Raw genomic sequence first — 11,921 nt, 5'->3', positions numbered from 1 at the left:
TGTTTTTGTTCCGTGTAGTCAAACGTGTCCTAATCTTTAAAACACCTTCACTCTAAAATTGCAGCTGATTGCTGAGTCACAGGGGATTTGCTATTTATGCAAGGGCCTTTGCTGAGGCCCCACAGCGGTGATACTGCCGGACTATAAACTGAGGCATGGATGATGTTTGGGGAAGAGACTTCTGTGAAAAGCTGCCTGAAGTAAGGCGGTTGGCAGGACTTTGTTGGGACTGCCGTATTGCCACCATCGATCGCTAAATTCACAGTTGCAGCTCAGAGTAGGCTCTGCAGGGTGAGCGTTAGGTGTGGAAATCATCGGGTGCTCACTAAAGGCATTGGTGACTAGCTTTGTAAGCAGCCCACTGACGGCGAGGAAAAACGCGCTGCCCAGAAAGACCGCAAGTCGAGACCTTTACTCTACCCGCTTTGTCTGCCAAGGGGTTAAGCGCCCTGCCCAGCTCCGCAGAAGAGGACCGGCGACAGGGGTGATGTCAGATATAACAGTTCCCAAGCTTCCTCAGTCAGCTCCTACCACCTCTATTTGCTGGCCCTTGCACTTTCTGGCAGGCTCCCATCTGAAACAACCACAAAGACGGCTTGCTTCAAGCTGACACCCCCCGAGGCTGGGAACTCCTGCTCCGAGTCCCGCTGCTGTGCTCACGGAGGAAGAGGGAGGGTCTCACTAGTGCAGTTATTAGCGCAGAGGGAGCCAGCTGTGGTGTGAGAATTACTAGGGGAGATTTGATAAAAGCAGGGACTTACCTTCACTGTCATCTTTCATCTTCCGCGACCTGCTTCATCCACAATGACAGTGTCTTCATCTCTATGTCAGTTCTTTGCCTGGGAGGAGAAGGTATAGTTAAAACGCGAACGTCAGAGCTAATCCCTCTAGCTTGTTTCCTTCTTCAGTGATTGCTGGTTCGGGAGAAACCACAGACCTGCTCTTGCACACTTTCTCACAACCCTGGTATGTCTTTGATCCCCCACCACCTGAAGAAACACACACCTCGCAGCCCAACGTGTTCCTCTGGGTGCAGCCATGTACGATTCAGGGTGGCTCTGTCGGCGCTAGCACCGAGCGTGGCGTGAGAGGCGCAGACCCGGGTGGAAGCGGTTCCTACAGAAGGCCCTTGCACGCCCTTTATTTGCAGTTGGATGCCCAGGCCAAAAGCCCCCCACCTGTGTATCTCAAGACTTTCTGAAGAGAGGCTGACTGAAGAAAGAGAACCTTTTCTTTTTCAGTGCCAGGCCGCACCTGGAGCACTATGCCATCCTTTTGCCTGCCTCGTGGGTAACACTAAGATATCGGTGCACACACCACCCACGAAAGGCCTCGCACGCAAAGGTCTTGTGCCTGCCTTTCCTCGTGCTGTTTCTCTGTGACACCAGCACGCCTGCCATCCAACTCCTGTCCACGCCAGTTTGGACAAAACGCATAGCCAGGCACCGCGGGGAGCGCTCGCTTAATCCTGCAACACGGCCAACAAAACGGGCTTTCCCCTGTGGGGCCTGAGCCAGGCACGCGTACAGAGCGGGGACTGAGCGGCTGTTTTTGAGGGAGCTGCTTTATCTGGAAAGATTTCTCTTGAAGATCAGGGATGCTTGGAATCGCTTTCAGAGGCTGGCCAGCTCAGTGAGGTGTACTGGCTCTCTGCATCTCTGACTGCATCCCCACTACGGGGCCTGGCTGCTGAACTGGGGGAAGAAAGCCGAAATCACGTAGGAGCTTTGAAAAACTGCACCCAAATGAGGTGGATGCAAAGTCCCACAGAGGCCTGTGACAGAGGAGCAGAGGACTCCTGCCTCTGTTGTAGGCAACAGTGCTCATCCCAAGCGCAGCACCCATACAAATTAACCAGCTTTGCAACACCCTGTCGGGTATCTGCCAGGCTAAGAAAAACACCTCCTTTAAATTGCCCTGTTGTCCAAGGGCACGTGGGAATAAAATTTCCATTGTTAATTATTGGTAAGGTTGTTGGTGTCCGGGGCTGTGCAAGGATTTTATACGGAATGCAAACAGGGCGCTCGGACAGCCAAGCAGCTGCTGCATTTAAAGCTTGGCCGTGGCCTTCCTCAGATAAGATAATGTAGTTCACACCCTTCCTGTGCACAGTGGGGGGTTGTTATCCACACCGATAACCGTGCAAATGTTGGGCATGCCCCATGCTGGTTGGGGCAGCTGACCTGGTCACATAGCGAGGGTTGCTTGTTTGGTGTGCCAAGGTCAGGAAATGTTAGCATTTTGAGGAATTCTGCCTGAGAAAAGGCCCCTGACTGTCACTGGTGCAGACAGTGTAGCAGAGCAGAGGAGCTATCAGCCAGATAACGTAGCCTGCTGTACAGTGTGGCCCCTTCTCTGAATCCCTTGGACCTGCAGGCTGAATTTCCCCGTAACCAGCTCCCGCAGCTAACCACATTTCGTTTGGAGCATCTTACTTGGCAGAGAGAGTCGCTTTTATGTCCTAGGAGCTCCACGAAGAAGACAGAGGCGTGCAGGCGAACGCTGTCTTTCTGGACTGGAACACGGCAGCACAGCAGACACACGTTTGCTGTGTACACGTTTTGCATATGCAGGCTCTCGCCCCCTCCACAAAGCCGGAGTGGGCCTGTTTAGAGAGTAGAGCACCAGTAGCCAATCTGCAGAAGGAACGAGAGAAAAGTATGCCAGTGGCTTATCACCAGAGATGGGCAGGACCCCAGAGAGGCTTACTTTCTGCTAAAGCCGTCTCTTTCCCCTGTAAGTTTGGGGGTGGTTTTGTTTTACAATTGTTTGGCAACCATAGGAAGCATTTGCTAAGCTTCATCTGTGCCTGCGAGGAAAAAAATAATCAGTAATTCATTCCCAAGTTATTTTTAGGCTGCAACCAAGACTGTAAAACTGGCATAGAAAAGAGTACATGGCGTCGGGCTCAGTGGGGCACAACGAAAGCAGCTGTGTTAACACCAAGCGTCTGGACTTCAGGAGAACCCCGCTTCCCCTTTCTGTTCTCGGTGATTTCTCCTTTCCTCTGCATATACGACACACAGCGCTGTAGTGGATTTATTTGCTGCTGGTCGGATTGGAAAACACCGTACTGAGTCTGTCTGTACTGCATGACAAGAGGGCAGAAAGTAAGAGACAGAAGGAAGTGGCTGGAGCGAATCCTTCTCCGTGCCTCAGAGCATGTCTATCCAAGACACCACTGAGCATATGTTCTTTTTGCTGACAGTGGGAGCTGGGCATACATGTGTAATTCTGTATACGCTGACAATGCATATACATACAGATCTAGGAATACTTCCCACAGCCGTACTCGGCACGGAGGGCTGCGGAGATTCCACATGGGAGCTGAAGGTACATGCCCAGCCCTGCAGAAGACCTTCCTCCATTTTTAGCGTCCTCTCTCATTTTTTCCCTTGCAATATTCAAATACCAGAGTATTTCCAAGCCAAAAACACTTGTGAGCAATGAGTACCTTGTAAAACTGCGTATGCTACACATCTCAGGAAAATAGTACTTGTGGAAAGTCCACAGCCTCCTCTGTGTACACAGCAATCTCTGTTTCGGGGAGATTCATCATCCCGGTGTTTGGACTGCTGTCCTCAAGTAGTTATCTGACACAGGGCAATGAACTGCCCTCGGAGTGAACCTACCGCCTTTCCACTGACAGCAGACAACCAGCGGAGACCCGACGTCTCCTCCTAATGCTAGGGTACCAAGTGTGCGCTCGGAAGCTACGGGGACCGTGCTAATGTATACGGACTGGCAGAGCTAATGGCTGATCCCTGGCACTGCACCCTAGGAAAGCACAGGGGCGAGGTGGAAAGACACGGATGAAGGGCAGAGTTCCCTCCATGCTCGCAGTGTTCCAGCTCTGACCCCCCTAAAGAGGAGCTGGCAGTGACACCAACGGTGACAGAATTTGGCTAACACCAGAGCGCCCTGTCTACGTGTTTGCACTAACAACCAAATTTCTACCTATAAACCCTGTGGGGCCTAAAGGAGGTAATTAGAGAAAGGCAAGCCTGGGGTGATGTGCTTAAGGCACGGCTTTTTGAAGACGTTTCCCCTAACCCAAAGGCAGCAGGGAAGAAGTGGTGGATATACTCGGGGAGTCTCCTCTAAGCACCACCTACTACAGCAGTGATGGGGCAGACAGCCCTCCGTTAAGCCCCGAGTGCCTAACCTGCTCTGGTGCTTCAGAAAATCCCCCAGCTATCTCTATAAACATCCCAAAGCGGCACGGGGTCCTTGGGTGCCGCAGACCAAGTTAAGTGTAGACAGCTAAATGCGCTTCTGCAGTCTGCCTACGGAAAACAGGATTGCTCAGGCTTGCAAAACAGCGTGAGAACGTGTGAATGAAGGCTGCGGACTTCTTCCTTGTTCCCAGTTTACACTGGAATAATCGTTTACTTTAGCCAAGCTCTTCCTGATCTATATCCGTAGATCAGCATCAGGCTCAGCACTCAGCCTGTCATGCAGTATCTCCAACATGAAAGCAGGCTACAGAGATACGACGGGGCAATCTTCTCCTCAACAACTCTGCGACAGCTTTGAGGACGTCGTGGCTTTTAGGCACGAGGCAGTGCATCGGAGTCTGGTACTGGGTTTGAGTCACTGCCTTGCAAGCCTGAGCATCTGGCCAGCTGTTTGGCCCCGAAAGTGCGCTGCCGTTTTCCAGGGCAAGTGTGGTTGTTTTGTGGTTTCTATTATTTACCTGCTCAAGAACCCCAGCTTTTATTCTCTGGTTACCTGCCCGCCTCCCACCAGTCTTTCAGGTCTCGTGTTTGGCCGAGAGCGTGCTGGGAACCTCCAGTCGCATCTTGCTGGTCCCAGCCACGTGGTTGGTCTGGGCTCCCGCCTGCGCTTGTTTGATGTGTGACCCATGCGCAGGCCGCCCCTTCCCCGACAGGCTTTCACGCAAACAAAGGAGTGACCCGTCTCTCGGGGTGCGATTCAGGGGAAGGCTGCACTCAGACACCCTGTCCTGATGAGAGGCTCTGATGCTAATCACCTGCCTTTGATCCGTCTGCCTTTCAACTCAAAGTACCATCTTCTCCCTTGTCGCCCTCCGGGCTCTTCCCCAAATGAAGTCCTGCACAGCTGCCAGGGCACATGATAGGAAGTGCCACATCCAAGCAGATCAGAAATCTCAGGCCTTGGCGAGGATTTTCTACAGGTAATTGAGGGTGTTTGCATTTTGCACAAGCAAAATCAGTACCGGTTTGTGCAGCTAAGTACACGGCTGCACCACTGCCTAGTCTGGACATGCAAATAGTCCTCGGTGAGAGCAAGTGCAGCCTTTGGAGAGACAATACAAATCTGAGACCTCGATTTCACGTCTGCCAGCCCCAGAAAATTGGGGTTTACTTTGCTAGCCCAAAACCAAGAAAGAAGCTCAGTCACTAGAAAGCAATGCCAATTTCCTGACATCAGTAATCTGTTAGAGATGGGTGAAGCTACGTTCACGGCCCTTGTAGATCTTCCTTTTAAAGCAGGAGGCTTCTTCTACGTGTAATTTCTGTACACCCGTACTAGAAATGTTACCATTTGAACAGTTATTTTCATCTTTCTCAAAGGAAGGATTAAATGAGATTCCCACGGCAGGTTATCTTCATGGTCTGAGGAGGAATTTTATTTTGCTCTTTAGTTAGTAGGTTTTAAATAGTTGCTTTTAAATTTGTCTCCTAGATCCACATCAAGTTGGACATCAAACTCATCAGCATTTGGGAGACATTATCCTCGATCAGAATCCAAATTTGACCCTGGACAGAGGCAGCTTTTTTTTTTTTTTTTTTTTTTTACTTTTGAAATTCACAGCTGAAGACCAGACCCACGTCTGGGTTTGGATCCAAGTATCCCATAAAGCGTCAAAGTACACGGGTCCCCCTGCTCCATCTAACTCCCCTAACTAGTCCAAAAGAGCGCATTCCCGGGCATGCTGTTTCTAGGAACAGTATCAGTATATTAGCCTTGCAGCTCATTAATGCTAATAGCAGTTGCATAATGCACAGCTGAAATGTGGTTGTACAGTAAGCTAAGAACATATCCCAACTATATGAGGTACGAGTGCCAGTCAAGTTTTTAAAGGAGTAGCTTTCCTTACCATTAGAGTTGAATTTATCTTTGATTGTAAATGCTCTGAAGGGGCCCACGTTTCAAGGTATCACAAAGTCATGCCATTAACTCGAGCATAACCCTCCGCTTAAACGCTGCACGCTTGGCTACGGTCTGGAGAGAGGTATGAGCTCACCTTGCCATTGCTCTCGCTAAGCAAAACCTCAGGAGACCTCCAGAAGGTCCCTCCTTGCACCTAAATGACAGGGACCTCAAGCATCAAAGACGGCATGGGGTCCTTTAACCCTGAGGGAGGGAGCCCTGAGCACCGAGAGCCAAAGCGGGAGAGAGTGAAGGGAGATCCAGGTCCAACGACGTGACTAGCTATTCAGAGGGAGCCTCCGAAGCTGTGCGCGCAGTGAGCCAGCCACTGAGGTCAGGCAGCAGCCCAGTTAGGAGATGCCTGGCAGCAAGCGTAAGCAGAACCACGCTCACAAAATGGAAATCTCAACCTTTACAAAAATTGCTAAAGCCTGGTGTGTTGCGCGCAAGTGCAGAATCAATTTCCTTCATATTCTGCGGATTTGGTCAGTTCTCGTGACTCAGTGCAGCTGTCTCATCCCGCTGGCTTGCTAAGAGAACATAACGATGCCCTCTTCAAGGCCCTGCTTCTCTTCTGTTGTCGTAGCCTCATTTAAATGCTCTTGACTGTCTTTAGATAAACAAGTTTTGGACCATATTTAAAATATAAGGCCAGCTGTATCCCAGGGCCATCAGATAACATCCGATGGAGCTCTGTACGTACAAGCTAGACCGAGCCCTTAGTTCCTCTGTTGCGTTGAATAGCAAACAGATCTCTGCTGCCTGCTCCCTGCCAGCAAAAGGGTGCAGGGTGATTCCCTCAGGAGACACTTCTCTGCGTCCTGACCCTCGAGCTGCCAGTGCTCAAACTGACCCTTGCAATCTGGTGACAGGCACCTGAAGAGTTTTCAGCTTTGCTTTCCCTTGAGTCCCACTTCAACTGGCTGCTTTGTCAGATCCCCTGGCTTCCCCTAAAGTACCGGGAAAAAAAAGCTTAACAGGGGAAACAATCCAGTGAAGAAAAAGGGCAGAATTCTTCACTATGCTTTTCTGAGCTACATCCGTGTGCCGTCTGGCAGCTGTTCTCCCTCTGGGCTTTGCTGCTCCAACAGCCAAGGACTGCCACACTGCCAGTAAGGGTGGAGCTTCTGCGTGACCAGCTCTCACTCCGGGGAGCGAGTTTTCCTCCCGGGAGAGCGAGCTGATCTGCTTCGGGTGAAAGCCAAAGCGCCAGCCAGCTTGTAAACAGTATGGATGACGAGCGAGTGAGATATAGCCTTCAAACACCGATGCGGTGTAGGCAAAGCCGGAGCAGCTCATGCAGCAACAACACAGACAACAGACTCGGCCGTTCAAGGCTGCTCCTAACCTTCCGCCTGTGGGGGCCGGTTTGGGGGCTCCTGCTGCCGCTGCGGTGCCGGGAGGGATGTGCGGTTCATCCTGCCCTCTGTCTCCGGCCGGGCACTGCCCTGCGGCAGTCCTTGGCGGGGGTTCCCCCACGCGTGTACCCAGAGAGATCAGGGCTCAGCAGGAAGGCGGCTCCCTGGCTCGCCAATCGTTCCTGTCTGCTGTGCCCACTCGCTCGCCACCATGCAGCCTTTTGCTCTAGCCGCCAGGTTTTGCCCAGAGCCACAGAAAGCCGTGTTTAACTGTGCTGAAGGTTGCTCCCTCCTGACATCTGCACCTGCTGCAGCGTCGCTTCCACTTGGGAATGTGTCGTGCTCGTAGCTGAGTGAAACGAATGATGGGGCTCAATTATGAAGACATGGGGCTGTGGGAGGATGAAGGGTGCTGCTGCAGCTTTGAAACAACGGAAAATATTAAATAAACCCTAATTCCCTGCTGGCACATATACGCACTATAAATAAACACTATAGCTATGTAAATAGCACACAGCTCCTAAGAGCTGGATCACCTTCTGAAATAGCATGCAGCGGAGTCTGCTGCTCTTCAATAGAGGGATCATGTTTGGCTAAATTATGCAATTCATTTAAATGCATGCTGTACAGTAACATAATTTTTGGAACCCATATTGTTTGGCCCTCCTGAGCGATTCCCAGAAGTAATTCCTGCGAGGAGCACACACCCAAGCCAGTCAGAATTTCTGGAATGACATTCCAGTTGCTCAACACCTGGTTATGCAGATCGAAGAGAAAACAGAGCGACGCCTTAGCCAGTATAATAGATAAGGGTGTGAGAATTCAACTCGCTGGCTAGCACATGAAAGTGTGAATGACCTCGCCCCACGTCCAGGATTGCTCAAGTCATAGGAGATGTCAGTATCAATACACACATCTTCGTTTATAGTCACAGGACAGCTCTCTTCTCAATGTTTGCTTCTGCCCTCAGATCTTAACCCCAGAATGGAGAGAAAGCGTGACGCTTGCTGAACAACCTGCTTGCAAAGTTGTTCGCTTCTGCAAACCGACTGCAGAAAAGGATTAATGAAATTCTCTCTTCTATTATTCCATCTAGTGGAAGACCTTCCACCTCTTCAGATAAACTCCCATGCAATTAGAGGGAGGTCGAAGTAACGGGTTCTAAGTTTCCTTCAAACTGAGACTAGTGGCTCCACTATATTATCTCCTATAGAATGACTGGGTGACCTTCCCTGTATCAAATAGAAAGAGGCTCCTCTCAGTCATAAAATCACCGAGTGTATTCAGCTTCTTTTTATAAAGCAACAAACAGCTTGAAGCATATGCCATTTTGCATCTGTGTCCTCAGTATCTATCAGGAACGGGCCAAGAATTCTTGTTTTGCATCCATAACCAGAAGAAAAGACGGATATCGATAAACCAGAGTCACTTAATTCACTGACTAGCAGATTTTGGTAGTTGTAGCCCAAACTCATGGGTTAGGTAGGAGGGGTGAGGGGAGTTGTTTGATGTGAATTCCTCCTTGTCTCAGCTGAGGTGCAGAGACCGTTTTGCCAGAGCGAGATGCAAGAAAACAGATGGTGGGTAGAAGTTGGGGATAGGTGATGGGTGAAGAGGGCACCAAAATCCTCACGCCAGCGACAGCCGAGGAAGTTCTGGAAGGAGTACGAAACCAAGCAGTCTGGTGCTGCTACAACAGGCCCAGCACATGTCCTGCAAAACCCCGAGTTGAAATGAAGACCACAGTTAAATGGTTGCAGGGCACGTGTTCACATTTCAAGTGAATGTTTTCCCCTGAGCTAGAGGGAGATCTTCAGCAGCAGTCAGTGCGCCTTGTGTTACAACTAGGATCCTCACCTGGCTCCAGCATTGATTCAAGCGATTAATCTAACCCTGTAAAGGCAGCTTTGGTAAACAAAGACCTGTGAGTATGAGTAGGCAGGACTAGATGAGAGAAAAACGCAGCGAGCGGTGCCTCTCCCATAGGAAGGGAAGATGCTTGCAAGAGATGCTAGTACTCATCCCATAAGCACTAAGGAGTCCCTCAGTCGGTAAGCCGGCTTGCAACTCCTGGTTTTCTTTATTAGCAATGAATCAAACCCTTCATTCCCGATCCAGGAAATTCCAAAGGCACATGTTTTTCTACTGACTTCTCTATGCTCCAAGGAAGAGACAGTAAAGGTGAGGAAATAGGAAAGCAGTCTCCTACTCCTCTTTCCTATGATGGCTACATAATGACAATGTGGAGGAAGGTGTTAATTGTAAGTATGGCTGTAGTACAGCCAGGGAGTCCCAACATACTCTAAACTTAAGAGATCCTTAAGCCTAGCGGATCCAGCAAGCAAACTCTCCACCTACGCCGGGGACGGCATCATCATTAACCACTGCATGCGGCTATAGTGCAAAGGCGGGATTTGGCCTTCACCAGAAATGATCCGTCTCCTCTTGGAAGAAACGAGCCGGACCTAAACAGATTTCACCCTCTGAAAGACGCTAGAGCTCTGGCCAGAGAAAACCATAGATGCACAGGGACGGATTTCCACCTGTTAATGACGTAGTCCGCGGGACGTGGGGCTGAGAACGGGCTCATACCAGTCCATCTGCTGTGAAACTCTGACCTTCCCTTTTACACTGCAACAGCAGCTGTCATATGCAGCATGGCTACAGCTATAGCTCGTGGCAGAGTGACACCTCCCCGGCCCGGCTCGCACAGACTGCACCCCTTTTATCAGCACTTGTAACGAAGACCATTTCATACATCCTGGCAAAGGGGGTTCACAGAGTTTCTCGCACCTTCTGCAACGCACACAATGGCAATGCAGTTGACACCTAGTTACAGCTGACACCTTAACTCCAGAGTACCCACTTCCAACCATCCCCTTCTTTTGAAATCCCACCACTGCCAGCAAGCAGTACCGGGACAATCCGTTACTTTCAGAAGGGTCACAGAGGCTGCGAGCGCGCGTCGGGGATAACAATGACTCAGAGGTTTGTTCAAGACAAACGCTGCTCTGGTGTCCAACAGATGTAGACAGGTGCCTGGTCATTTGGGCTGAGCACTCAGGCAGTTGGAGATAGCCAGCTCGTGCTCATGTGTGCTCTTGGCCCAGCAGCGGTAAGACCACCCAGGCGTGAAGCTGTTCAGGTCTCTCTCTTGGGAAGAGGGTACGGGCCACTGGAAACCCGTGCTTTTCTGCTTCGCGCTACCCACGGGAATTAAACTTGTTCCACCTCACTTGAGCCATGTCAGAAGTTAAGTAACTATCTTCCTTGGTCTGGGCGCCGACCTCAACCTGCGGGCCGCCTTCCCACCTGACCTCTGTCCTGCCTGATCCCCACGGCCTTGCCCAGTGATCTGGACTCTGGGCTGACCCCACCTGCATCATAACAGAAAGACGTGAGACACTGAACACCTAAGGAAACCCCTTGGCCCTGACTAAAAAGTGCCCCCGTAGCTTTTTTATGCTTGTTACCCAGCTCTCTACCAGAAGGCGGAGCACGGGACAAGTGACCGCGGGTATTCATTTTATCAGACAAATCTATTCCACTGAGAAATATTAAAAATTCCTTTCATTTAAGATTTAACAAAAGATAAGAAGTCAGTAAAAAGGCTTGGGTTTACCTCAAAACATTGCTGCGCTTAGTAGCTGAACGACTGCGCAAGGGAAGCTTCGCTTTAGTATCGCTTTGGTGATATATGCTTTCTGGGAACGGCAATGGTTTCTAGGCCATTAAGTATTTGTCTGCATGACCGATGTGTTCTCCCTCCTGCTCACCTGCACTGCTAACGTACTTTCCCCGGGAGATGGAATGTTTGCCATACCAAAATAGCAACTAAATGAATGAAAGTTCAAATAAAGCTATAAATAGAAAGGGCACCGGGTTTTCACAGAGCGCATATAAGCCACTTCACACCCACTTCCTTTTGTCTGCCATCAACCCTGAGATCTGAAGTGAAATAACCTTTCTGCACTTTGGAAGAACAAACAGCAAAACAATAAAGAGACCAAACTGTTATGAGGAAGTCAGTGAAGTGCTGTGTAGGAAAGATGGACAGGCCATTATATATATACAGTGCTGTGCCCCACAGACGGAGCTGCCAAAAAGTAATACCCGGTTTAAATTTTAGCAAAACTTACGTGGGAATTTGGGTCATGGCTGAATGAAAATGCCTTGGGTGGAATTTCACTCTGCCCGTTCTTCTTTCGCAGTCCCTCTCATGCGTGATGTGGAGCAGAGCCAACGCTCAGTCCATGGGTAATGCACAGTGGCACCTCCTGGTGGAAACCAGCTTCCAGGGCTGTGGGCAGCAAAACGGAGAAAAACATGTGATAGTAAGTAAAATAAGAAAGAAAAGCTAACAAATATAAATATAAAATGTGACTTTTTTTAAAGGATAAAACCGCTTGCTTTTTGATACCAAAG

The 11,921-nt window shown here is 50.0% G+C and overlaps 1 long non-coding RNA gene across 1 annotated transcript in view; it reads right to left on the bottom strand.

Annotated features, from left to right (window-relative positions):
• Positions 1-773: 773 nt before the first annotated feature.
• Positions 774-11,921, bottom strand: part of LOC129205830 (uncharacterized) — a 34,368-nt gene continuing 23,220 nt past the window's right edge. Inside the window, exons 3-5 of the long non-coding RNA XR_008576874.1 lie at positions 11,636-11,796; positions 2,436-2,636; positions 774-839 (exon numbers count right to left, since the gene is read on the bottom strand). This is a non-coding gene — a long non-coding RNA (uncharacterized LOC129205830). The remainder of the gene's footprint in view (positions 840-2,435; positions 2,637-11,635; positions 11,797-11,921) is intronic.

Source organism: Grus americana, chromosome 4, assembly GCF_028858705.1.
Source record: "Grus americana isolate bGruAme1 chromosome 4, bGruAme1.mat, whole genome shotgun sequence".
NCBI classification, from domain to species: Eukaryota; Metazoa; Chordata; class Aves; order Gruiformes; family Gruidae; genus Grus; species Grus americana.
This window is presented reverse-complemented; position numbering and strand designations above follow the sequence as displayed.